We start from the raw sequence: 26,081 nt of genomic DNA on the forward strand, positions 1-26,081 counted from the left end.
TAGCAAGGAGACTTATTTAATTGTTTTAAAGGTTGGGAGCAATTTTTGGGGAGCACTATACTCTGGAGAATGATATATGGGGCCCATTATACACTGGAGCATTCCAAAGGTGGACATCAGACACTGGAGCAGCATTTACAGGGCCCATTATACACTGGAGCATTAGAAATGGGGCCCATTATATATGGAGCATTATTTGGGCCCATAAGACAGTGGAGCTTCATCCATGGGGACCAACATATACTGTAGCATTATGTGGAGCTCATCATATACTGTATCGAACATTATATGGGACCAAAGATTCTGCATGGGAAATATATGGGCCTCATTACTCTGTATAGCGCACTATGCGGTGGCCATAATACTGAATGGAGTAATATACTGTCCATTTTTGGAGCTATTGGAGAATTTAAAATGGATATCAGTCATGTGATGTAAGAAGTGAAGTATTTTTCATTGTACTATACCGCTATTTCTCTGCCGTATCAGAGGATCATGAATTGTGGCTTGTGTTAAAGGAGCCCATTGACACTCTTTGGCCCTGGGCCCACGAAAATCTGGAGCCAGCCCCGTTTTCAATGCCTAACTATTATTATAAAGTAAATTAAGGCTGACAAGCTTAAGTAATAAGAATTGATATTTTTGGCATTAAAATGGGCACTGTAGGTGTTTTTCCTGTCCTCCACTCACTACCGACTTTTCTTCCCCATTGACTTGCATTGGGTTTCGTGTTTCAGTTGGCCTTCGACTTTTCACGATAATCGGCCGATTTCGTTCAACCCGACTTTTGCGAAAGTCGTGTTTCATGAAACCCAACTCGACCCGAAAAAATTCAAAGTCGCTCATCTCTAACGATGACTCTTAAAAGAGACTTTGTTTTGAACTTTCCTGGGTCACTACCTGTCTGTCACACTGCACCATCCCCGCTGCACTACAGTGGTAATTTCTTATCCTTCTCTATTTTGGTTTATTCCCCTACCTTCACACCCCGGTTCATTCCACTGTTATATGTGAGTGAATATTTTGACTGCCTGGAATATTCTGTTAACCCTTGCTTGTGTTGCCTTGTTTGTTGGGTTGGTGTACTACGGTGCACAGTAGCACCCCTTTTCCCTGGGTGGGGGAAGAGAACAGACAGAGGGCTAACTCAGGAGATAAGTCAAGGGAGAAGGCCCTGGCATCTTCACCTTTGGAAGTATCCTGGAGAGTAGGGTGAGCTAAGGCACCACCTAGGGTTAGGGACAGGGAAGGAGCCCCTGGTCCTGGGTCACCTGACAGCTGTGTCACTCATGACAGAAACATTGTAAAATTATGTGAAGCACCTGTGGGTTCAAGGTTTTCATCACACCTTTAGATCAGGGGTCCCCAACCGCCGGTCCGCGGCCCAGCACCGGGCCGTTGCAGTGCCCTTGCCGGTCCGCGGACACAAGGGGAGCCGGGGGGCGGTGCAGCAGCTGATACTCACCCTGCATCCCGCGGCGGCTTCATCCAGCGGCGGCTTCATCCAGCGCTGAGCGGTCACGTGCTACCGCTCATTTAAGGTCATGACTCATGAATATGGACGCCACTCATCTCCCATAGGCGTGGCGTCCATATTCATGGACCTTAATGAGCGGTAGCACGTGACCGCTCCGCACAGGAAGAAGCTGAAGCGCCGCGAGATGCAGGGACGTGCAGCGACGGGAAGGAAGTTCAGCGACGTGAGGGTAAGTATGATGGGGAGGATGGGGGAGCCGAGCGGAGCCATAAATATAAGGGAGGGAGAATGGGAGCGGAGCCATATACACAGGGGAGGGAGAATGGGAGCAGAGCCATATACACAGGGGAGGGAGAGTGGGAGCGGAGCCATATACACAGGGGAGGGAGAGTGGGAGCGGAGCCATATATACAGGGGAGGGAGAGTGGGAGCGGAGCCATATATACAGGGGAGGGAGAGTGGGAGCGGAGCCATATATACAAGGGAGGGAGAGTGGGAGCGGAGCCATATACACAGGGGAGGGAGAATGGGAGCGGAGCCATATATATAAGGGAGAGAGAGTGGGAGCGGAGCCATATATATAAGGGAGAGAGAGTGGGAGCAGAGCCATATATACAGGGGAGGGAGAGTGGGAGCGGAGCCGTATATACAAGGGAGGGAGAGTGGGAGCGGAGCCATATATACAAGGGAGGGAGAATGGGAGCGGAGCCATATATACAAGGGAGGGAGAGTGGGAGTGGAGCCATATATACAAGGGAGGGAGAATGGGAGCGGAGCCATATTAACAATGGAGGGAGAGTGGGAGTGGAGCCATATATACAGGGGAGGGAGAGTGGGAGTGGAGCCATATATACAAGGGAGGGAGAATGGGAGTGGAGCCATATATACAAGGGAGGGAGAATGGGAGCGGAGCCATATATACAGGGGAGGGAGAATGGGAGTGGAGCCATATATACAAGGGAGGGAGAATGGGAGCGGAGCCATATATACAAGGGAGGGAGAGTGGGAGTGGAGCCATATATACAAGGGAGGGAGAATGGGAGCGGAGCCATATATACAGGGGAGGGAGAGTGGGAGTGGAGCCATATATACAGGGGAGGGAGAATGGGAGCGGAGCCATATATACGAGGGAGGGAGAATGGGAGCAGAGCCATATATACAGGGGAGGGAGAGTGGGAGTGGAGCCATATATACAGGGGAGGGAGAATGGGAGCGGAGCCATATACACAGGGGAGGGAGAATGGGAGCAGAGCCATATATACAGGGGAGGGGGAGTGGAGCCATATATACAAGGGAGGGAGAGTGGGAGCGGAGCCATATATACAGGGGAGGGAGAGTGGGAGCGGAGCCATATATACTAGGGAGGGAGAATGGGAGCGGAGCCATATATACAGGGGAGGGAGAGTGGGAGCGGAGCCATATATACTAGGGAGGGAGAATGGGAGCGGAGCCATATATACAGGGGAGGGAGAGTGGGAGTGGAGCCATATACACAGGGGAGGGAGAATGGGAGCAGAGCCATATACACAGGGGAGGGAGAATGGGAGCGGATCCATATATACAGGGGAGGGAGAGTGGGAGCGGAGCCATATACACAGGGGAGGGAGAATGGGAGCAGAGCCATATATATAAGGGAGGGAGAGTGGGAGCGGAGCCATATATACAAGGGAGGGAGAGTGGGAGCGGAGCCATATATATAAGGGAGGGAGAGTGGGAGCGGAGCCATATATACAAGGGAGGGAGAGTGGAAGCCGAGCCATATATACAAGGGAGGGAGAGTGGGAGCGGAGCCATATATACAAGGGAGGCCGGGAGAGTGGGAGCGAAGCCATGTATACAAGGGAGGGAGAGTGGGAGCGGAGCCATGCATACAGGATGGGACAGGGGAGCCATGTATACAGGATAGAAGAGTGGGAGCAGAGCCATGCATACAGGATGGGAGGATGGGAGCGGAGCCATGTATACAGGATGGGAGAGTGGGAGCAGAGCCATGTATACAGGATGGGAGAGTGGGAGCAGAGCCATGTATACAGGATGGGACAGGGGAGCCATGCATACAACAGGGGGAGCCACACAGAGCTGGACGGGGGGGACCACACATACATTTTCTGATGATTAGAAAATAATCAGCATGTACAGTACTCCAGTACAATTGTTCTTAAGTGCTCAATGCTCCATTTCCTTGTAGGTTCCAATCATCTTTAGCAGTGACGGTCATCAGTAGAAGTAGCCCAGTGCCCCCACTGAAACAGAGAAACAAGCCCTGTGCTCCCACTCATTCAAAACCTATGGTGAGTTGAGTCACATTAAAAATGTTATAATTAAATGATAAATATGCACTGCTAAACTACAACCGCGTCCATAGCCCCACCCCCTTATGACCAAAGCCCCGCCCCTGTCACACCTCCATCCCCGCCCTGCCGGGCCATGGAAGAATGGTCTTGGTTCAAGCCGGTCCCTGGTGCAAAAAAGGTTGGGGACCACTGCTTTAGATAATTTCTCTGAGGGGTATAGTTCCAAAATGGGGTCACTTGTGGGGGGGTTCCATTGTTTAGGCATATCAGGGGCTCTGCAAATGCGACATGGGATCCACTTTGTATTCCAGCCAATTTTGCGCTTCAAAAGTCAAATGTTGCTCCTTCCCTTTGTGAACCCAAACAGTAGTTTTCCATCATATATGGGGTATCTGTGTATTCAGGAGAAACTACACAACAAATTTTACAGTCCATTTTCTCCTGATATCCTTTTGAAAATGCAAAATTTGGGGATATACAGTGGGGAAAAAAAGTATTTAGTCTGTCAGCAATAGTGCAAGTTCCACCACTTAAAAAGATGAGAGGCGTCTGTAATTTACATCATAGGTAGACCTCAACTATGGGAGACAAACTGAGAAAAAAAAATCCAGAAAATCACATTGTCTGTTTTTTTTTCATTTTATTTGCATATTATGGTGGAAAATAAGTATTTGGTCAGAAACCATCAATCAAGATTTCTGGCTCTCACAGACCTGTAACTTCTTCTTTAAGAGTCTCCTCTTTCCTCCACTCATTACCTGTAGTAATGGCACCTGTTTAAACTTGTTATCAGTATAAAAAGACACCTGTGCACACCCTCAAACAGTCTGACTCCAAACTCCACTATGGTGAAGACCAAAGAGCTGTCAAAGGACACCAGAAACAAAATTGTAGCCCTGCACCAGGCTGGGAAGACTGAATCTGCAATAGCCAACCAGCTTGGAGTGAAGAAATCAACTGTGGGAGCAAAAATTAGAAAATGGAAGACATACAAGACCACTGATAATCTCCCTCGATCTGGTGCTCCACGCAAAATCCCACCCCGTGGGGTCAGAATGATCACAAGAACGGTGAGCAAAAATCCCAGAACCACACGGGGGGACCTAGTGAATGAACTGCAGAGAGCTGGGACCAATGTAACAAGGCCTACCATAAGTAACACACTACGCCACCATGGACTCAGATCCTGCAGTGCCAGATGTGTCCCACTGCTTAAGCCTGTACATGTCCGGGCCCGTCTGAAGTTTGCTAGAGAGCATTTGGATGATCCAGAGGAGTTTTGGGAGAATGTCCTATGGTCTGATGAAACCAAACTGGAACTGTTTGGTAGAAACACAACTTGTCGTGTTTGGAGGAAAAAGAATACTGAGTTGCATCCATCAAACACCATACCTACTGTAAAGCATGGTGGTGGAAACATCATGCTTTGGGGCTGTTTCTCTGCAAAGGGGCCAGGACGACTGATCCGGGTACATGAAAGAATGAATGGGGCCATGTATCGTGAGATTTTGAGTGCAAACCTCCTTCCATCAGCAAGGGCATTGAAGATGAAACGTGGCTGGGTCTTTCAACATGACAATGATCCAAAGCACACCGCCAGGGCAACGAAGAAGTGGCTTCGTAAGAAGCATTTCAAGGTCCTGGAGTGGCCTAGCCAGTCTCCAGATCTCAACCCTATAGAAAACCTTTGGAGGCAGTTGAAAGTCCGTGTTGCCAAGCGAAAAGCCAAAAACTTCACTGCTCTAGAGGAGATCTGCATGGAGGAATGGGCCAACATACCAACAACAGTGTGTGGCAACCTTGTGAAGACTTACAGAAAACGTTTGACCTCTGTCATTGCCAACAAAGGATATATCACAAAGTATTGAGATGAAATTTTGTTTCTGACCAAATACTTATTTTCCACCATAATATGCAAATAAAATGAAAAAAAAAACAGACAATGTGATTTTCTGAATTTTTTTTTCTCAGTTTGTCTCCCATAGTTGAGGTCTACCTATGATGTAAATTACAGACGCCTCTCATCTTTTTAAGTGGTGGAACTTGCACTATTGCTGACTGACTAAATACTTTTTTTCCCCACTGTAGTAATTTTATTGTGGGAAAAAGTAACATTTAAATTTTTTCCTTACACTTTGCTTTAACCCATTTACACCCAAAGTGATTTACACATTAATGACCAGGCCAATTTTTACAATTCTGACCACTGTCCCTTTATGAGGTAATAACTCTGGAATGCTTCAATGGATCCTGGTTATTCTGAGACTGTTTTTTCGTGACATATTGTACTTCATGATAGTGGTAAAATTTCTTTGACATGACTTTTGTTTTTATTTGTGAAAAAAATGGAAATTTGGCAAAAATGTAGCAATTTTCCAACTTTGAATTTTCATGCCGTTAAGTCACACAGAAATGTCAAACAAAATACTTAATAAGTAACATTTCCCACATGTCTACTTTACATCAGCACAATTGTGAAACCAATTTTTTTTTCTTTGGAAGTTATAAGGGTTAAAATTTGACCAACGATTTCTTATTTTTACAACACCATTTTTTTAGGGACCACATCACATTTGAAGTCACTTTGAGGGGTTTAGCATTCCAAGATTTGTTGTGTAATTTCTCCTGAGCATGCTGATAGCCCATATGAGGGAGAAAATCACTGTTTGGGCACACGACAGAGTTCGGAAGGGAAGGAGTGCAATTTGACTTTTTGAATGCAAAATTTGCTGGAATAATTGGCGAACACCATGTCACATTTGGAGAGCCTCTGATGTGCCTAAACAGTGAACATCCCCCACAAGTGACACCATTCTGGAAACTAGACCCTTCAGGGAACTGATCTATATGTGTGGTGAGCACATTGGACCCTCAGGTGCTTCACATAAATTTATAACGTTAAGCTGTAAAAATAAAAAAAATCAAATTTTCCCCACAAATATGTTTTTAGCACAAAATATTTCATTTTCATAAGGATAACAGGGGAAGTTGTACCATAATTTTCATTGTCCAATTTCTCCTGAGTATGCCAATACCCAATAGGAGGGAGAAAACTACTGTTTGGGCACACGGCAGGGCTCGGAAGGGAAGGAGTGTCATTTGACTTTTTGAATGTAAAATTTACTGGAATCATTAATGGACATCATATCCCATTTGGAGAGCCCTTGATGTGCCTAAATAGAGGAAACCCCCACAAGTGACCCCATTTTGGAAACTAGATCCCTCAAGGAATGTATTTAGATTCAATTAGATTCACAGGAGTTTGTAACGTTGAGCTGTGAAAATAATAAAATCACATTTTCCTCACAAAAATGTTATTTTAACCCCAAATTTTGCATTTTCATAAATGTAACAGGAGAAATTACACCATACAATTTGGTATGCAATTTCTCTGGAGAACGCCGATACCCTATATGTGGGAGAATACTACTTTTGAGGCACAGTGCAAAGCTCTGAAGGGAAGAGGCGCCATATTGGAGTTCAGATTTTGCTGAAATGGTTTGAGGGTGCCATGTCACATTGGCAGAGCCCCTGAGGAGCCAGAGCAACAGAAACCCCCTATATGTGAACTCATTTTACAAACTACACTCCCTAATGAATTCAGGTAGAGGTGCAGTGATCATATTGACACCAAATGTGCATCACAGAGTTTTATACCACTGAGCGGTGAAAAATGAATAAATTACATTTTTACCACTAAAATCTTGTATTAGTACTAGTGTTGAGCATTCCGATACCGCAAGTATCGGGTATCGGCCGATACTTGCTGTATCGGAATTCCGATACAGACTTCCGATATTTTTTCAATATCGGAAGTCGGCATCGGAATCGGAAGTTCAAAGTTGATTGACAGCCTGACGTCATCATGATGCGCGGTGTGTGCGCATCATGATGCGCCGTCATTTTGGGCCTTCCGGGGGTCTCTGCCGGCCTGCCGGGGGGCTGTGTGGACTGCCCGGGGTCTGTACCGGCCTGCCGGGGGGCTGTGCTGGCCTGCCGGGGGGCTGTGTGGACTGCCCGGGGTCTGTACCGGCCTGCCGGGGGGCTGTGCCGGCCTGCCGGTGGTCTGTGCACCCTGTGGGGGTCTGTACCGGCCTGCCGGGGGGCTGTGCCGGCCTGCCGGGGGGCTGTGCTGATGTCCGGGGGTCTGTGCAAGCATCGTCCGATGGGACTATAAGTCCCATCTGGCGATGCCTGCTACCATGACAGTGATTGACACATTAGCCAATGATGGGACAGTAGTAGTCCCATCATCCGGCTAATGTGTTAAATGTTAAAAAAAAAAAAAATACTACATACATACTACATACATACTACATGCATGCTACATACATACTACATGCTACATACATACTACATACATACTGCATGCTACATACATACTACATACATACCACATACACTCACTGGCCACTTTATTAGGTACACCTGTCCAACTGTGTGTTAAGACTTAATTTCTAATCAGCCAATCACATGGCGGCAACTCAGTGCATTTAGGCATGTAGACATGGTCAAGACAATCTCCTGCAGTTCAAACCGAGCATCAGTATGGGGAAGAAAGGTGATTTGAGTGCCTTTGAACGTGGCATGATTGTTGGTGCCAGAAGGGCTGGTCTGAGTATTTCAGAAACTGCTGATCTACTGGGATTTTCACGCACAACCATCTCTAGGGTTTACAGAGAATGGTCCGAAAAAGAAAAAAAATCCAGTGAGCGGCAGTTCTGTGGCCGGAAATGCCTTGTTGATGCCAGAGATCAGAGGAGAATGGGCATACTGGTTCGAGCTGATAGAAAGGCAACAGTGACTCAAATTGCCACCCGTTACAACCAAGGTAGGCAGAAGAGCATCTCTGAACGCACAGTGCGTCGAACTTTGAGGCAGATGGGCTACAGCAGCAGAAGACCACACTGGGTACCACTCCTCTCAGCTAAGAACAGGCATCTGATGGCTACTTTCAGCAGGATAATGCGCCATGTCATAAAGCTCGAATCATCTCAGATTGGTTTCTTGAACATGACAATGAGTTCACTGTACTCAAATGGCCTCCTCAGTCACCAGATCTCAATCCAATAGAGCATCTTTGGGATGTGGTGGAACGGGAGATTCGCATCAGGGATGTGCAGCCGACAAATCTGCGCCAACTGTGTGATGCCATCATGTCAATATGGTCCAAAATCTCTGAGGAATGCTTCCAGCACCTTGTTGAATCTCTGCCACGAAGAATTGAGGCAGTTCTGAAGGCAAAAGGGGGTCCAACCCGTTACTAGCATGGTGTACCTAATAAAGTGGCCAGTGAGTGTATATACTACATACATACTACATGCATGCTACATACATAACATATATACTACATGCATGCTACATACATACTACATGCTACATACATACTACATACATGCTACATACATACTACATACATACTACATATATACTACATGCTACATACATACTACATACATACTACATGCTACATACATACTACATACATACTACATGCTACATACATACTACATACATACTACATGCTACATACATACTACATATATACTACATACATACTACATGCATGCTACATACATACTACATGCATGCTACATACATACTACATACATACTACATGCATGCTACATACATACTGCATGCTACATACATACTGCATGCTACATACATACTACATACATACCACATATATACTACATACATACTACATGCATACTACATACATACTACATGCATGCTACATACATAACACATATACTACATGCATGCTACATACATACTACATGCTACATACATACCACATACATACTACATACATACTACATACATACTACATGCTACATACATACTACATATATACTACATACATACTACATGCATGCTACATACATACTACATGCTACATACATACCACATACATACTACATATATACTACATGCATGCTACATACATACTGCATGCTACATGCATGCTACATACATACTACATACATACTACATGCTACATACATACCACATATATACTACATACATACTACATACAATACATTCATACAATACATACATAGACATACAGTACATATAACATAGAGTAACATACTTACCAATACTTGTCACATTGTTCCCCAAAGCCATTGTCTTTTAAAGGAATAAATATTAACATAACAAACCACAAAAATACTCACCCACGATCCGAAGCAGTCCACGAGTGTGTCCCACGACGATCTTGGGTAGAGAACTGCAGCATCAGCTGTTGCTGCCGTTCTCTACGGGCTGCAGGAATCCAATGACGGAAGGTAGGTATCCTTCCGCACTGTATTCCTCCGCCACTTAAAAAAAAAAAGTCCCTAGTCTCACTTTATGCCATTGCTGTGTGGGAATTTCCCACGCAGCAATGGCATAAAGTGAGACTAGGGACTTTTTTTTTTTTTTAAGTGGCGGAGCAATACAGTGCGGAAGGATACCTACCTTCCGTTATTGGATTCCTGCAGCCCGTAGAGAACGGCGGCATCAGCTGATGCTGCAGTTCTCTACCCAAGATCGTCGTGGGACACACTCGTGGACTGCTTCGGATCGTGGGTGAGTATTTTTGTGGTTTGTTATGTTAATATTTATTCCTTTAAAAGACAATGGCTTCGGGGAACAATGTGACAAGTATTGGTAAGTATGTTACTCTATGTTATATGTACTGTATGTCTATGTATGTATTGTATGAATGTATTGTATGTAGTATGTATGTAGTATATATGTGGTATGTATGTAGCATGTAGTATGTACTGTATGTAGTATGTATGTAGCATGCATGTAGCATGCAGTATGTATGTAGCATGCATGTAGTATATATGTAGTATGTATGTGGTATGTATGTAGCATGTAGTATGTATGTAGCATGCATGTAGTATGTATGTAGCATGCAGTATGTATGTAGCATGCATGTAGTATATATGTAGTATGTATGTAGCATGTAGTATATATGTAGTATGCATGTTGCATGCATGTAGTATATATGTAGTATGCATGTTGCATGCATGTAGTATATATGTAGTATGCATGTTGCATGCATGTAGTATATATGTAGTATGTATGTTGCATGTAGTATATATGTAGTATGAATGTAGCATGTATGTAGTATGAATGTAGCATGTATGTAGCATGTAATTTTTTTTTTTTTTACATTCAACACATTAGCCGGATGATGGGACTACTACTGTCCCATCATTGGCTAATGTGTCAATCACTGTCATGGTAGCAGGCATCGCCCGATGGGACTTGTAGTCCCATCGGACGATGCCTGCACAGACCCCCGAAGCCTGCACAGCCCCCCGGCAGGCCGGCACAGCCCCCCGGCAGGCCGGCACAGCCCACCGGAGCCTGCACAGACCACCGGCAGGCCGGCACAGCCCCCCGGCAGGCCGGCACAGCCCACCGGAGCCTGCACAGCCCCCCGGCAGGCCGGCACAGCCCACCGGAGCCTGCACAGCCCCCCCCGCAGGCCGGCACAGCCCCCCGGCAGGCCGGCACAGACCACCGGAGCCTGCACAGACCCCCTGGCAGGCCGGCACAGCCCCCCGAAAGGCCCGTACAGACCCCAGAGAGGCTGTACAAAGGAAAAACAGGGTTTTTCTTATTCCGATACCGGAAGTCCCATAGACTTGAATGGGACTTCCGGTATCGGAATCGGCGATACCGATACTTTTTTTTAAGATCGGCCGATCCATTCCGATCCGATACTTTGAAGTATCGGACGGTATCGCTCAACTCTAATTAGTACCAAGTTTTTAATTTTTATAAGAGCTAATAGGAATTTTTATTTTACAACAAACTGAGGTCCATTTTTTCCTGAGTGTGCCCTACATGTAATCGTGAAATATTTTTAAGGCACAGTGCAAAGCTTAGAAGACAAGGAGTGCCAGATTTTACTATGGTTTGCTGGAGCCATAAGGGAGGGTCATTTGGATTTGGGAGTGCAGAATTTGCTGAATTTCTTTTGGCAGATGAGGAGCCATTTTGCTTTTCCTGAGCATTTGTGCTACCAGTAAATTGGAAGCCCCCAATATTTCCATTAAGGGTGTGTGCACACGCTGCGGATTTTGCTGCGGTTCCACAGCGGATTTGGCCGCTGCGGACCCGCAGCAGTTTTTGCTGCGGTGTTCAGTACCATGATTTCCTATGGGAATCAAAAACCACAGTGCAGACGGTGCGGAATTTTCCGCGCGGATTATCTGCGGTTTTCAATCCGCAGAAAGAATTGACATGTCAATTCTTTCTGTGGATTCTTGCTGCAGTTTGCCATCTCCTCCATTAAGGAGATGAAAAACCGCAGGGCAAAACCGCAGAGCAATCCGCAGGTAAAACCGCAGGTCTTTTGACCTGCGGTTTCACCTGCGGATTTTACAAAATCCGGGCGGATGAATCCGCACCCCAATCCGCAGCGTGTGCACACACCCTAACAGATGACAGTCCTGAGTGAGAATTTGCATTTTTGTACCTTGAGTTGAAGCTTTTATTGGGAATATTTTACATAAGGTTTGGGATCACATTTATTCGGCGATCTACACTGAGCACTTACTTTGGGGTTTCCATCTAAATCTCTAAGTGACGTGATGGAGATGAAACCCCCAAGGGATGCATTTACTATAATGAGGCAGCAGAGTTACTCTGGACTTTGTCTGGCCTCTGTTGAGCGGTGTCCATCTTTTCAGAAGTACACAATCTGTGGCTAATGGCACTTCTTTGCAATCCTGAAAAGATGGACAACGATGGATCACAGGTCAGACGGCGTTTCCAGTGCCTCCATCTGCCTAATAATAGGGAATCTTCTATTAGGGGTTCCATCAGATTCACGTATTACAGAGATTTACATGGAAACCCCGGTGTAAGCGCTCAGTACAGAGCTCAGGATAAATGTGCCTTACTGCGATCTTTGGGAGGCAGAATGAAAAAATGAACAGCATGTGACAAATTGGTTTTATTTATTTTTACAACTTTCCTTGTGCGGTATAAGTGATTAGGGGACTTTATTCTTTGAGTCCATGTGATTACAGCGATACCAGATTTATATCGGGTTTTTATGTTTAGCAAACTGTCACAGATTAAAAAACACTTTTTATTGCAATTAATAGTTTTTACATCACCACATTTTGTGAGCTATAATTTTTCCTTATTTTTGTCCACAGAGTCACGTGAGGTCTTGTTTTTTGCCGGACGAGTTGACATTTTTATTGATACCATTTTCAGGCACATGACATTTTTTGATCACTTTCTGTTCTGATTTTTAGGAGGCAAAATGAACAAAAACCAGCAGTTCAGGAATTTCTTTTTGGTGAGGGGTTTATGCCATTCCGTGTGTTGCAAAATTGATAAGGCAGTTTTATTCTTCGGGTCAGTACAATTACAGTGATACCTCATTTATATAGTTTTTTATGTTTTGGTGCTTATATACAATAAAAACTATTTTATAGGAAAAATAATTATTTTTGCCTCACTTTATTCTGAGAGCTATATCTTTTTTATATTTTTTTGCTGTTGAAGCCGTATGATGGCTTGATTTTTGTGGGGCAAAATGACATTTTCAGCGGTACCGTATTTATTCATATCCGTCTTTTTGATCACCTTTTGTTCCACTTTTTGTTTGGCACTATGATGATAAAGCATTGTTTTTTGCATTGTTTATTTTTTTATGGTGCTCACTAAAGTGGTTAACTAGTGGGACAGTTTTATAGGTTGGGTCGTTGCAGATGGTGCGTTTCCAAATAAGTATACTTTTATTATTTTCATACAAATATTTATATTGTATAGATACAATATCTTTAGATTTTTTATTATTTTTGATTTTTTTTAATATTTTAACAATTATTTAAAAAAAATTATTGGTCGGATCGTTGTGGATGTGACGATATCAAATATGTGTACTTTTCTTGTTTATATATTTTTTCATTCAAATGTTTATTTAGAGATACAATATCTTTTGATTTTTTGATTTTTATTTTTTAAAAATATTTTTACAATTATTTAAACTTTTTTCTACTTTTTTCTAACTTGTTTATTTTGTCCCACTATGGGACAATCAATTTTTGCAGGCTGATCGCTTCTACATCATGGAGATACAGCAGCATCCCCATGCTATAGAAAATATTAGCTCTGTACTGACAGACAAACTTGCTCATCATGCAGTTGGCATGTTCAGCAAGTTTTCTAGGTCTGGTGACCCAGAAGTCTTCACATTATGTGTGCGCGGGCGATCGCGCAGACATAATAATTCACCCCTGGTCAAATAGGCCGAGGGCACATGGACGGATTATTACGTATAATGTCAGAAAGGGGTTAATTTTTATAAAGCCCCTAAAGGGTTAATAAACTTCTCGAAAGTGGTTTTGAGCACTTTGAGGAGTGTAGTTTATAAAATTGTGTATTTGGGTATTTTCTATCACTTTGGCCTCTCAAAGTCACTTCAAATGTGATGTGGTCCCTAAAAAAATAGTTTAAATTTTGTTGGAAAAATTGGAAATTGCTGATAAACTTTTAACCCTTCTAGCTTCCTGAGAAAGAAAGGATATTTCAAAAATGATGCTGATGTAAAGTAGATATGTGATAAATGTTATTTAGTAACTACCGGTATTTTGGTTGATATAACTATCTGATTGAGGGGAATAAAATTCTAAGTTTGAAAATGCAAAACTGAAATTTTTTTGTTATTTTCATAAATAAACGAAAATTGTATATAACATTTACCACTAACATGAAGTACAATATGTCACAAAAAATATTCTCAGAATCACTGAGATATGTTTATGTGTTCCAGAGTTATTACCACATAAAGTAACACTGGTCAGAATTGAAAAAATTGGCCTGGTCATGAAGGTTAAAACAGACTGGAAGGTTAAGGAAGCTTTTTTAAAATATTTTTTATTGTAAAAGTAAAAGAAAAGATGGCAACGTAAAACTAGTTCCTAGATTTAAGTTGTCTTCATTTCTTTTACTTTTATAATAAATAAAATATAAAAAAAATCATCTAAGACGTTTTATTACTTAGAAATGTAATTTTTTGTATTATTGAGTTCAAATTTGGGACCTGCTTGTCGATTTTAAAAGAATCTACGATTGGGCTGCTGCAGGGGTGGGCAATTAATTTTCCCGAGGGGCCACATGAGAGACCATTACTGTTGTGGAGGGCCAAACGAATAGCTTGAAATTAATTCTGTTAGGCGTCAGGTTTCTGCGTCTGCTCTGCAGAAATCCAGAGCCTCACATTCTGTGGTGTCCTGCTGTCTTTCTACTGCAGAGGAGATTGCTTTGCAGCAGACCGCTCCAGAGACTAAGTCCCTCTGTGCTCCTACTGGGCATGCTCACGAGACGATCTCTCATTGGAGATCGGGAGTCATGTGCCCAGGTCCTGTTCCAGATCTCATTGGTCCATCTCGGAGATCTGGAAGGTACAGCACGGCTATAAAAAGTGCACATGGGCGTTCTGCCATGCGCTAGTATAGACTATACATCTATGTGTGAATGGTGACGGATTTATGATTCTGGTGACTGACTTATGATGAAACCCCTTCCCTCTGATATTGTGTATGTGGTTAGGGAATTAGTTTAGTAGTCTGCACCTGTCTGTGGCAAGCCTTAGGCCACTGTGCACACCGCACCTCTACGCTAGTGTGGTACCCCTGAGGCTCAGTCGCCACAGAGGTACTGCACCTTCTCCTAAGGTGTAGTGCCCCACTGCCTAGGTAAGTTGGGAACTCCTTTCCACACTCCAACACCTGCATCCCACACACAGGATAGTTCAGTAGGTCCACATAACAGCTTCAGGTTGGGGGTAGCAGAGCACCCTTCGTGGAACCCTGCTTCGTAACACGAGATGTGCTGGGAGGTGGGTGGAGTTAGTATAAAAGAGGAGGAAAGTGGAGAATTGCAGGTCAGTCTGACAGGAGGTCAGTCTGGGTTGAGTCCCATAGAAGTTCAGTTCTGAAGTTAGTTTTGAGTTCAGTTTGAGTTCAGTTTAGAAAGAGTGCTGCAGCTGCCTCAGTGATCTGAGCCAGCTGGCACGGGAAAGAGAAGAGAAGGAGAAGGACGTAGACCTGCAACCTCAGCTTCCATAAGAGAGAGAAGGAACAGCGCGGAACGAAGGAGTAAGAACAGAGAGGAGTTGTGGGTTGGAAGAGGAACCCTGCCTATAGGTTCTCAGCGCAAGGCTGGGGCCCGGTCCCCGAGGTTGTATGGACTTATGGCTCTGCAGCAGACACCGGTGGAGTAGTTGGCTGTAAATGCACTACTCCCATCAAAGACTTGGGACACAACAGCAACTGGATAGAGAGCCAGGACTTCTGAGAAGGAAGTCCCCGATAGAGGCTACAGCTGTCTGTCATACAAGTAAGGTTCTAGGAACATCTGACAGGAGGAATTCCAGAGAACTACGGTACTGGAGTTCTTCACACTAAAAGGCGCAATAGAGGAGTCATTCAGGAAAGGCACATGTTGGCGGAGTGTTGGAGAGGAGAACCCTGACTTGCCCGGAAGGTTGATTGAGTCTCTACCCCGGAAGACACGGCACGGAGGCAGGCACCAGTGGGTACCACGAACAGTGAGTAAAGCTTTGAAACTGCAAGCCCTGGTGTCCTCCATTCATTCACTGTTAACACCTTTAGCACCACTACATCTGGGTACCAGCATCTATACCATTCTGCGCCTCTCCTCATCCATTGCACCTACACTGCTCTGGGACTACCGCTCCACCTGTGGGGAGCTATACCATCTTTGCGGCACCACACCATCAGTCCCAGCGGATCTGCATGCAGCGTTGGCTTACCATCTCCCTTGCCAAACACCACGGGTGGTGTCACGAACTATTCAAATAAACTTTAACACCATTAACATCACCGCCATTGATATTGGGCGCCCAGGGCCACGGACCGGGTCACTGCTGCTGTGACACCTTCCCCCTGACACCAGCCCGGTACCGGGTACCCCGCTGCGCTGGGTGTGAGGGGCGACCCACTAGTGTCCAACATAGTGCCTGCTTTGTAGCTGTGTCGTCCAGCGGCAGCGTCCTGCGCCGCGCTGCAGTTGCAACCCTTCTTGGTGTTTGCAGTAGCTATGCCGCACACACGGTATGTCTAGACGGATGCAGCCCCTCTGTCTTAGTTCCTGCTCCTGTGACCTTATACCGTGTGTGCATTTACCTGAGGCCTGTGACTCTAACAGGCTCAGCCTTTTGTATGTTTTTGTTGCGGCGCCTCTGTGTGTGAACAGAGCCCACTCTGCGCACTTTGGGTGAAGTTGAACCCGTGCGCATTATATCACCATATTGCTCATCTGTCATTACTCAGCAGCGGTTGTAACAGCTACTGCACGGTGGACCCTGAGCGGCGAACGCACTTTATTTATTTTATTTTTATTTAGTGTGTTCCGCCGTTCCTAACAAATTCAACTCAATATTAATTTATTAATATTAATTGTGTCACTTAATATTGGGCAGAATTAAGTATGCTGATTAGTGTTGAGCGATACCTTCCGATATCGGGAAATAACGGATCGGATTGGATCGGACCGATACCCCAAAAATATCGGATATCGCCGATTCCGATACCGGAAACCAATGCAAGTCAAATATTGGAATGAAAAAAAACCCTTACTTTCCTTGTAGGTTAATTCTACATGAAGGAAAACAACTAAGAATAATGTAGAATGTATTAGGGGAGGTGGAGGAGACATTAAAGGCATAGAGGTTTAGCCCAATCAAATGGAATAGCAGGAATTAGTTTTTTTAAGACGTTCGGAGTTACAAAGATATTGACTATGTTAAACAGGTTGTCCGGGCTTTTCACATAATCTCAGTGCATATCTGGGCTGCAGAATGCTGACAATAAGTAATTTACCTTCTGTGGCTAGTCTGCACGGTTTCCAAGATATCATCTCTTGCTTCTAAGATAAACGTCCGGGGGGGTGTTCTGGCATTGAAATGAGAACTGGTCATTTCCTCCTCCCTCACTAGTTTCACTTTCCATAGATCACTGTTCAGCGTGTGTCTGGGGGAGGAGCAGCTAGGTGGTCTGCTCGCAGCCAATCACAGCCATGCCATTAGTTAACATGCCTAACATGCATAACAGGATGTGCCCACACTTCTTAGGATTCCTCATTGGCTGAATAAAATGGCTCATTGCATTATGGGAACTTACAATTCTGGTACTCGATATTCTAAAAAGTATCGGAACTCAGTATCGGAACTCCGATACAGAGAATATCGGCCGATACCCGAGATTGCAGTATCGGAATGCTCAACACTAATGCTGATGCCGCACCCTGCAGGGCCATGGGGTACTCGGTACCGGGCCGGTTCTGTTACATCAGGGGATGTGACGGCAGCGGTGACCCGGTCAGTGGCCCTGGGTGAGCAATCAAATGATGAAGGGAATAGTTATTATGGGGGATTAATTTGTGACGCCACCTGTGGTATTTGGCAATAAAGGGGTTAGCCGACGCTGCTTGAAAGACCTCTGGGGCTGTTGGTGATGCAGCAGAGTTGTTACAGTTCTCCACAGGCAGAGCTAGGCCCCAGGGCAGTTGTATGTTTTATTTAAAATGGTGGTGACAATTGTAATGCAGAGTAGATGACGCAGTAATAAAGCTGAGGATACAGCAGGGTTGCAATTTCCTTTTACGTTTACGTGATAGTCCAGGGTGCAGACCAAGGGATCACAGATAGTGAGGGAGATCTGGGTAGCCTGGAAGCAGTTCAAGATCCCCTGAGCCAGATGGATATAGAGGCCTCCCTTTTGCATTTTCCTCTGAGGTCCTTGCTGCCTAAAGCTGTGCTTGGGCCTCGATTCCTGCTTTTCTTTAAGCTCTTGACCGTATGGTAGGCAGCTTGAGCCTCTTTACAGGTGTCAATCCTTCGTGGCGGCTCCATGCTCTCTTATGCTGCTGTGCCACAGAGTGTTTTATGGGGCCAGGAGGCCTACAGTCCCCTGCCCTCTGGATTTAGCTGTCGGGCTCTCTTTACCCGCGCAGCCATGGACTCCGGCATCCAGTTTCAAACGCTCAGCTCTGGGCTGAGCTTACTCTCAGCTCCACTCCCCAAATTCCCCAAATTTCCCCTTTCGTCTTCAACTCTCCTCAGACTATGTCAGCTCTCACTCCTCTCTCTTACTCCCCTCTGACTGACTGACTCTTTCCAGAGCAATCTCCTTACTTCAGTACAGACTGCTCCAACCAACTGTCACTCCATAAAGCTCCGCCCCTTTTGGTCTGGAGATAAAACAAGTGTTGGATGCTGGTGCTAACTGGTCAGGCAACCTCTCATTGCTTCCAGGCATGACATAACCCCCTGTGAGGGAGGCAATGCCACTGTGGCAACCGGACGCCTGGGGTGCCACACTGACACCCCCTATACATCTTTGAACCCAAGTACAGCCCCTTCTGTTATGAATGGGTCACCGAGGAGGATGGCAGGAACAGACTGAGCCACCAGAAAACCAGAGAGGTTGGTAACTAAGCGGATTGCAGACCCCTGATCCTATCCACAGAACTGGCAGTAGCCGTGGAGCGTTCCTACGATGCCCTAGATGCTTCATCACAGCCGGGGGACTAACTAAGCCTAAAGACAGAAAGATGAAATCTAAACTGCCTCGGAGCAGATCCCCAAAGAAATAGACAGCCCCCAAACATATATTGTCGGTGAGACAAGATGAGACAAAAACACAGGCAGAGAACAGACCGAGCAAATGATGGGGTCCAAGCTGTCTAGACAGGACAGGACAGAAAAGATACTGCCTGCAATCACACACAAAACCCTGAAAAAGTCCATAACTTCTGATATACAAAAAACCTGAGGTCACACCACCTCATCCCCCACTAGATCAGCACTCTGGTATAAACTGGCAGCAAAGCAAAAAGATACTAACATAACAGGGGACTGAACAAGCTGCAACATATGAAGCAGGGCCCAGTGCTGCCCCCAGCAGGGAGCATGCTGAATCTTAGCAGCAAAACAGAAAGCAAAAAAAAGACACAACCAGATTAGATGCAAAGGATTAGCAAAAGAATCACTTTACTGAACCATGCAGATAAGGCAGGGGACAAAAGAACTCCACATGCACATGGAAGAAATCACCAGCAACCTCCAAGAGCAGCCAGCTCAATTATATGCTCCCAGCCAGTAATCCCAGGTTCCCAATTATTGCCATCAGGTGGAGAACCTCCATCCACCTGGCCAGCTCCACTACTCTCAGTAACCACCAGAGGGAGCAGAGGGAGCTTCGGCTCAGAACTTCAAGCAAGGGCATTCACAACAGTACCCCCTCTTGAGGAGGGGTCACCGAACCCTCATCCACGCCACCAGGCTGATCAGGATGGGCCCGGTGAAAGGTACGAATCAATCTCTTGGCATGGATGTCAGAAGCAGAGACCCAAGAATTATCCTCCTGGCCATAACCATGGCCTGGCCATGAAATGGTAAGACAGGATGTTGAGAAGGCCGAACTTTTAAATTCCTATTTTGCATCTGTTTTCTCTCAGAAAGGAAATGTAACATCAACAGTTCTTCACTGTCCTATTAAGGGAATAGAAGAATCCAGGATATCTGTAAACATAAATATAGTGAGGAAACACTTAGCTAACCTAAATGAATTCAAGTCTCCAGGTCCAGATGAATTACACCCCAGAGTACTGAAGGAGATAGCAGAAGAAATTTTTGAACCCCTCTCCATAATCTTTGAAAATTCTTGGAGAACAGGAGAAGTCCCAGAAGACTGGAGAGGAGCAAATGTTGTTCCTATCTTCAAAAAGGGGAAGAAGGTGGACCCATACATCTATAGGCCGTTGAGTCTGACTTCTATACCAGGAAAGATCTTTGAACAAATTATTAAACATCATGTATGTATGTACCTGGATAAGAATAAAGTGATTAAACAGAGTCAGCATGGGTTTGTAAGTAATAAGACATGTCAGACTAACTTAATTTCCTTCTATGACAGAATCACTGATTGGGCAGATCAGGGAAATGCTGTGGATATAGTATATCTTGACTTCAGCAAAGCATTTGACAAAGTATCTCACACAATCCTTATTGAAAAAATGACTAAGGCTATGTGCACACGGAGGTTTTTGGCTCTGCGGATTTTGGAGTGAAATCTGCAGATAAATACACAGGACTAAAGTCCTACGGTTTATCTGCGGATTTGCCTGCAGTTTTGCCCTGCTGTTTTACACCTCATAATGGATGAGGTGTGAAACCGCGGCATTTCTGCATAAAATAATTGACATGTTGCGGATTGTAAACCGCAGCAAAACCGCGTGGAAAAATCCGCAGCATGTGCACTGCGTTTTCCAGTTTACCATTGAAAACAATGGTACTGTACAACGCCCCTAAATCTGCTGCGGACCCGCAGCTGCAGAAACGCTGCGGATCCGCAGCAGAATCCGCATCGTGTGCACATACCCTTAGTATGGAATGAACAAGGCAACTGTTAGGTGGATTCAAAACTGGCTTAGTGATAGGACCCAAAGAGTGGTCGTAAATGGCTGCACATCCAGTTGGAAGAATTTCTCAAGTGGGGTACCACAGGGCTCCGTCCTGGGCCCTGTATTGTTCAACATCTTTATCAACGATTTAGATGAAGGAATTGAGGGTAAACTGATTAAATTTGCTGATGACACAAAGCTAGGAGGGATAGCTAATACTAGAGAAGAGAGAGAGAGAGGATTCAAAAAGATATAAATAAACTGGAGCAGTGGGCAGCAACTAACAGAATGGTTTTTAACAGGGAAAAATGTAAAGTACTACATCTGGGCAATAAAAATGAAAAAAACATATACATAATGGGCGAAATAGGACTAAGCGACAGCACATGTGAAAAAGACTTGGGTATACTAATAGATCACAGACTGAATATGAGTCAACAGTGTGATGCAGCAGCAAAAAAGGCAAATGCAATTCTAGGATGTATTAAAAGAAGCATGCAGTCTAGATCACGTGAAGTCATTATTGCCCTCTACTCCTCTTTGGTCAGACCTCATCTGGAATACTGTGTCCAATTCTGGGCACCACATTTTAAAAAAGACATCAACAAACTGGAGCAAGTTCAGAAAAGAGCGACCAGAATGGTGACCGGTCTGCAAACCCTGTCTTATGAGGAAAGGTTGCAGGATTTGGGAATGATTAGCTTGCAAAAGAGAAGACTGAGAGGAGACTTAATAGCTGTCTACAAATAACTCAAGGGCTGTCACATTGTAGAAGGATCATCTTTATTCTCATTTGCACCAGGAAAGACTAGAAGCAATGGAATGAAAATGAATGGGAGGAGACACAGATTAGATATATGAAAAAACTTTTTGACAGTTAGAGTGATCAATGAGTGGAACAGGCTGCCACGAGAGGTGGTGAGTTCTCCTTCAATAGAAGTCTTCAAGCAGAGGCTGGACAGACATCTGTCTGGGATGATTTAGCGAATCCTGCTTTGAGCAGGGGGTTGGACCAGAAGGCCCAGGAGGTCCCTTCCAACTCTACGATTCTGTGATTCTATGAACCCTTCCACTTGACCAAGTACTGAAGTCTCCGTCTAGCCAGACGAGAATCTAATATCTTCTATACCTCATACTCCAAATTACCCTTAACCAGTACAGGGTCAGGGGGCGCTGCCATGGGAACGACTGGCTCCACAAACCTTTTCAACAAAGATTTATGAAAGACGTTATGAATCTTAAATGTAACTGGAAGAGCCAAATGGAAAGGAACGGGGTTAAGGATTTCCAAAATCTTATAAGGTCCAATAAACCTTGGCTTGAATTTTGGAGATGCAACCTTCATGGAAATATTTTTTGAAGACAACCAAACCATATCACCCACTTTAAACTGGGGACCAATGGTCCTATGCCAGTTGGAAAACCGTTGGACCTTTTCCTGAGAATGGGACAACTTATCCACTGCTTGGTCCCAAATCTGCTGCATTCTCTCAACCACAGAATCCACACCTGGGTAGGCAGAAGCTTCTACCTGCCCCAAACAAAATCGAGGAAGAAACTCAAAGTTAGACAAGAAAGGAGACATCAAAGTGGCAGAGCTTGCCCTATTGTTTAGCTCGAATTCGGCCAAGGGCAAAAATGAGACCCAATCATCCTGATCAGCAGATATGAAACATCTCAAATAGGACTCCAACATCTGTCTTGTTCTCTCAGTCTGCCCATTGGTCTGAGGATGAAATGCAGAGGAGAAAGACATCTGAATTCCCAGTTTGGAAAAAAAAGCCCTCCAAAATCTGGAAACAAACTGGACCCCTCTGTCCAATACAATGTTCTCAGGAATCCCGTGCAAACGAACCACTTGTTGTAAAAACAAGGGCACCAACTCAGAAGAAGATGGCAACTTTCGGAGTGGTACAAGATGGACCATCTTAGAAAATCTATCACAGATCACCCAAATAACAGTCATTCTCTGAGACACAGGGAGATCAGAGATAAAATCCATTGAGATATGGGTCCATGGCCTCCTGGGCACCCGCAGGGGCATCAACAAACCACTATCATGAGAACAGGGCTTAGACCGAGAACAAGTCCCACAGGACTGCACAAAATTCTTGACATCACGAGATAAGGCAGGCCACCAAAAAGACCGACTCACCAAATTTCTGGTACCAAAGATACCTGGATGACCAGCCAATGCAGAGCAATGAATTTCAGACATTACTCTTTTCATCCACTGGTCAGGGACATACAATTTTCCCATAGGGCATCGTTCAGGTTTATCCTCCTGAAATTCCTCCAGGGCACGTCTCAAATCAGGAGAGATGGTGGAAAGAACTACACCCTCATTTAGAATGGTCGTAGCCTCGGTCACGTCAAGAGAATCCGCAAAGAAACTCCTAGAAACTCCTAGAAAGGGCATCCGCCTTAACGTTCTTAGTGCGCGGAAGAAAGGAGACCACAAAATTAAAATGCGTGAAAAACAAGGCCCACCTAGCCTGTCTAGGATTCAAGCGCTTGGCTGATTCAAGATAAATCAAATTTTTGTGATGGGTGAGTACCACAACTTGATGTCTAGCTCCCTCCAACCAATGTCTCCACTCTTCAAATGCCCACTTCATGGCCAATAATTCCCGATTCCTCATGTCATAGTTACGTTCAGATGGAGAAAATTTCAGAGAAAAGAAAGCACAGGGATTCATCTTAGAGGTTACCGGATCTCTTTGAGACAAAACGGCTCCTGCACCAATCTCAAAAGCATCTATTTCCACCTGAAATGGGAGTGAAACATCAGGTTGCCGTAGAACTGGAGCAGAGGTGAATCTCTGCTTAAGCTCCTGAAATGCCGCGACTGCCTCTGGAGACCAATTCACCACATCAGCGCCCTTTTTGGTCAAATCTGTCAGAGGTTTAACAATACCAGAAAAATTACTTATAAATTTATGGTAGAAATTAGCAAAACCCAAAAACTTCTGAAGAGCCTTCAGAGAAGTGGGCTGAACCCAATCATAAATGGCTTGTACTTTAGCCGGGTCCATTTCAGTAGCAGACTGGGACAAAATGAATCCCAAAAACGAAATCCTCTGTACACCAAAAAGACATTTCGATCCCTTACATACAGAGTATTTTCCCTCAAAATCCAGAACACAGTCTGGACATGTTCCACATGAGAATCCCAATCACTGGAAAAAATCAAAATATCATCCAGATAAATGATCAAAAACGTATCCACAAGGTCCCGGAAAATATCGTTCATAAAAGATTGGAAGACAGAAGGGGCATTAGTGAGCCCAAAAGGCATCACCAGGTACTCAAAATGTCCCTCCGGAGTATTAAACGCCGTCTTCCATTCATCCCCGTGCTTGATGCGAATAAGATTATACGCCCCCTGAGGTCAAGTTTGGTAAACCAACAAGCACTTTTAACTCTGGAAAATAAATCAGAAATCAGGGGTAATGGGTACTGATATTTAACAATGAATTTGTTAAGGGAACGATAGTCAATACATGGCTATAATAAGCCATCTTTTTTTGCCACAAAGGAAAAAACAGCACCCAAAGGCGAAGAGGATGGTCTGATATAACCCTTCTCCAATGATTCCTTGATGTAAGATCGCATAGCATCATGTTCAGATACAGATAAATTGAAAAGCCGACACTTGGGAAATTTGCAACCGGGCATTAACTCAATTGCACAGTCATAAGTCCTATGAGGAGGTGAAAACGCGGACTTACTCTCACTAAACACATCAGAAAAATCAGCCAAATAGTCAGGAATGTCTTGAAACTGAGGAGAGGTGGAGAAAACAAGAGTGTCACCAAGAACACAATGACAACCCCAACTAACCAGAGACAGAGATTTCCAATCTAAAATAGGATTATGGGTTTGTAACCAAGGAAAACCCAGTACAATATTATCATGTAAATTGTGCAACACCAAAAATTTACAATTCTCTTGATGGTCCGGGGCGACCTGCATTACCACCTGGGTCCAAAACTGGGGTTTATTCTCCACCAAAGGGGTAGCATCAATCCCCACCAAGGGAATAGGGGTTCTCAGGGGCACCATGGGGAAACCACAACGCTTGGCAAAGTCAAGATCCATCAGATTCAAAGCTGCTCCTGAATCAACAAAGGCCTTAGCAGAAAAAGTAGACAAGGAGCAGATCAAGGTAACTGCCAACAGGAATTTAAGCTATACACTGCCCACCGCAAATGCGTGAGCAAAACGTTTTTCTCATTTAGGGCAGACAGAAATAACATGAGAGGCGTCCCAACAAAAAAGCATAACTTATTACGCCTTCTGAATTCTTGACGTTGCCCCCTAGACAAAACCCTATCACATTGCATGGTTTCAGAAGTTTGCTCAAAAGGCAGCACCGCATCTCTCGTACCTTTACGTTCACATAAACGTCGATCAATTTGAATGGCCAATGACATGGAGTCGTTAAGACCAGAGGGGACAGGAAATCCCACCATAAAATCTTTTACAGTTTCTGCCAGACCTTTCCGAAAGAGAGCTGCTAGGGCATCATCATTCCATTTTGTAAGGACCACCCACTTTTGGAATTTCTGGCAATATAACTCCGCAGCATCCTGACCCTGGTTCAATGCCAATAAGGTTTTCTCAGCTTGATCAATAGCATTAGGTTCATCATACAACAACCCCAGGGCCTGAAAAAACGCATCCACATTAGCCAGAATAGGATCTCCAGGTGTCAGAGGAAAAGCCCAATCTTGGGGATCGCCGTGCAGCAGGGAGATGACAATTTTAACCTGCTGCACCGAGCTCCCCGATGAATTAGGCTTCAAAGCACTAAATAGTTTACAGTTATTCTTAAAATTCAAAAATTTTGA

This window comes from Dendrobates tinctorius, unplaced genomic scaffold (assembly GCF_039654945.1).
Source record: "Dendrobates tinctorius isolate UK_male_01 unplaced genomic scaffold, ASM3965494v1 ptg000032l, whole genome shotgun sequence".
Taxonomy (NCBI): Eukaryota; Metazoa; Chordata; class Amphibia; order Anura; family Dendrobatidae; genus Dendrobates; species Dendrobates tinctorius.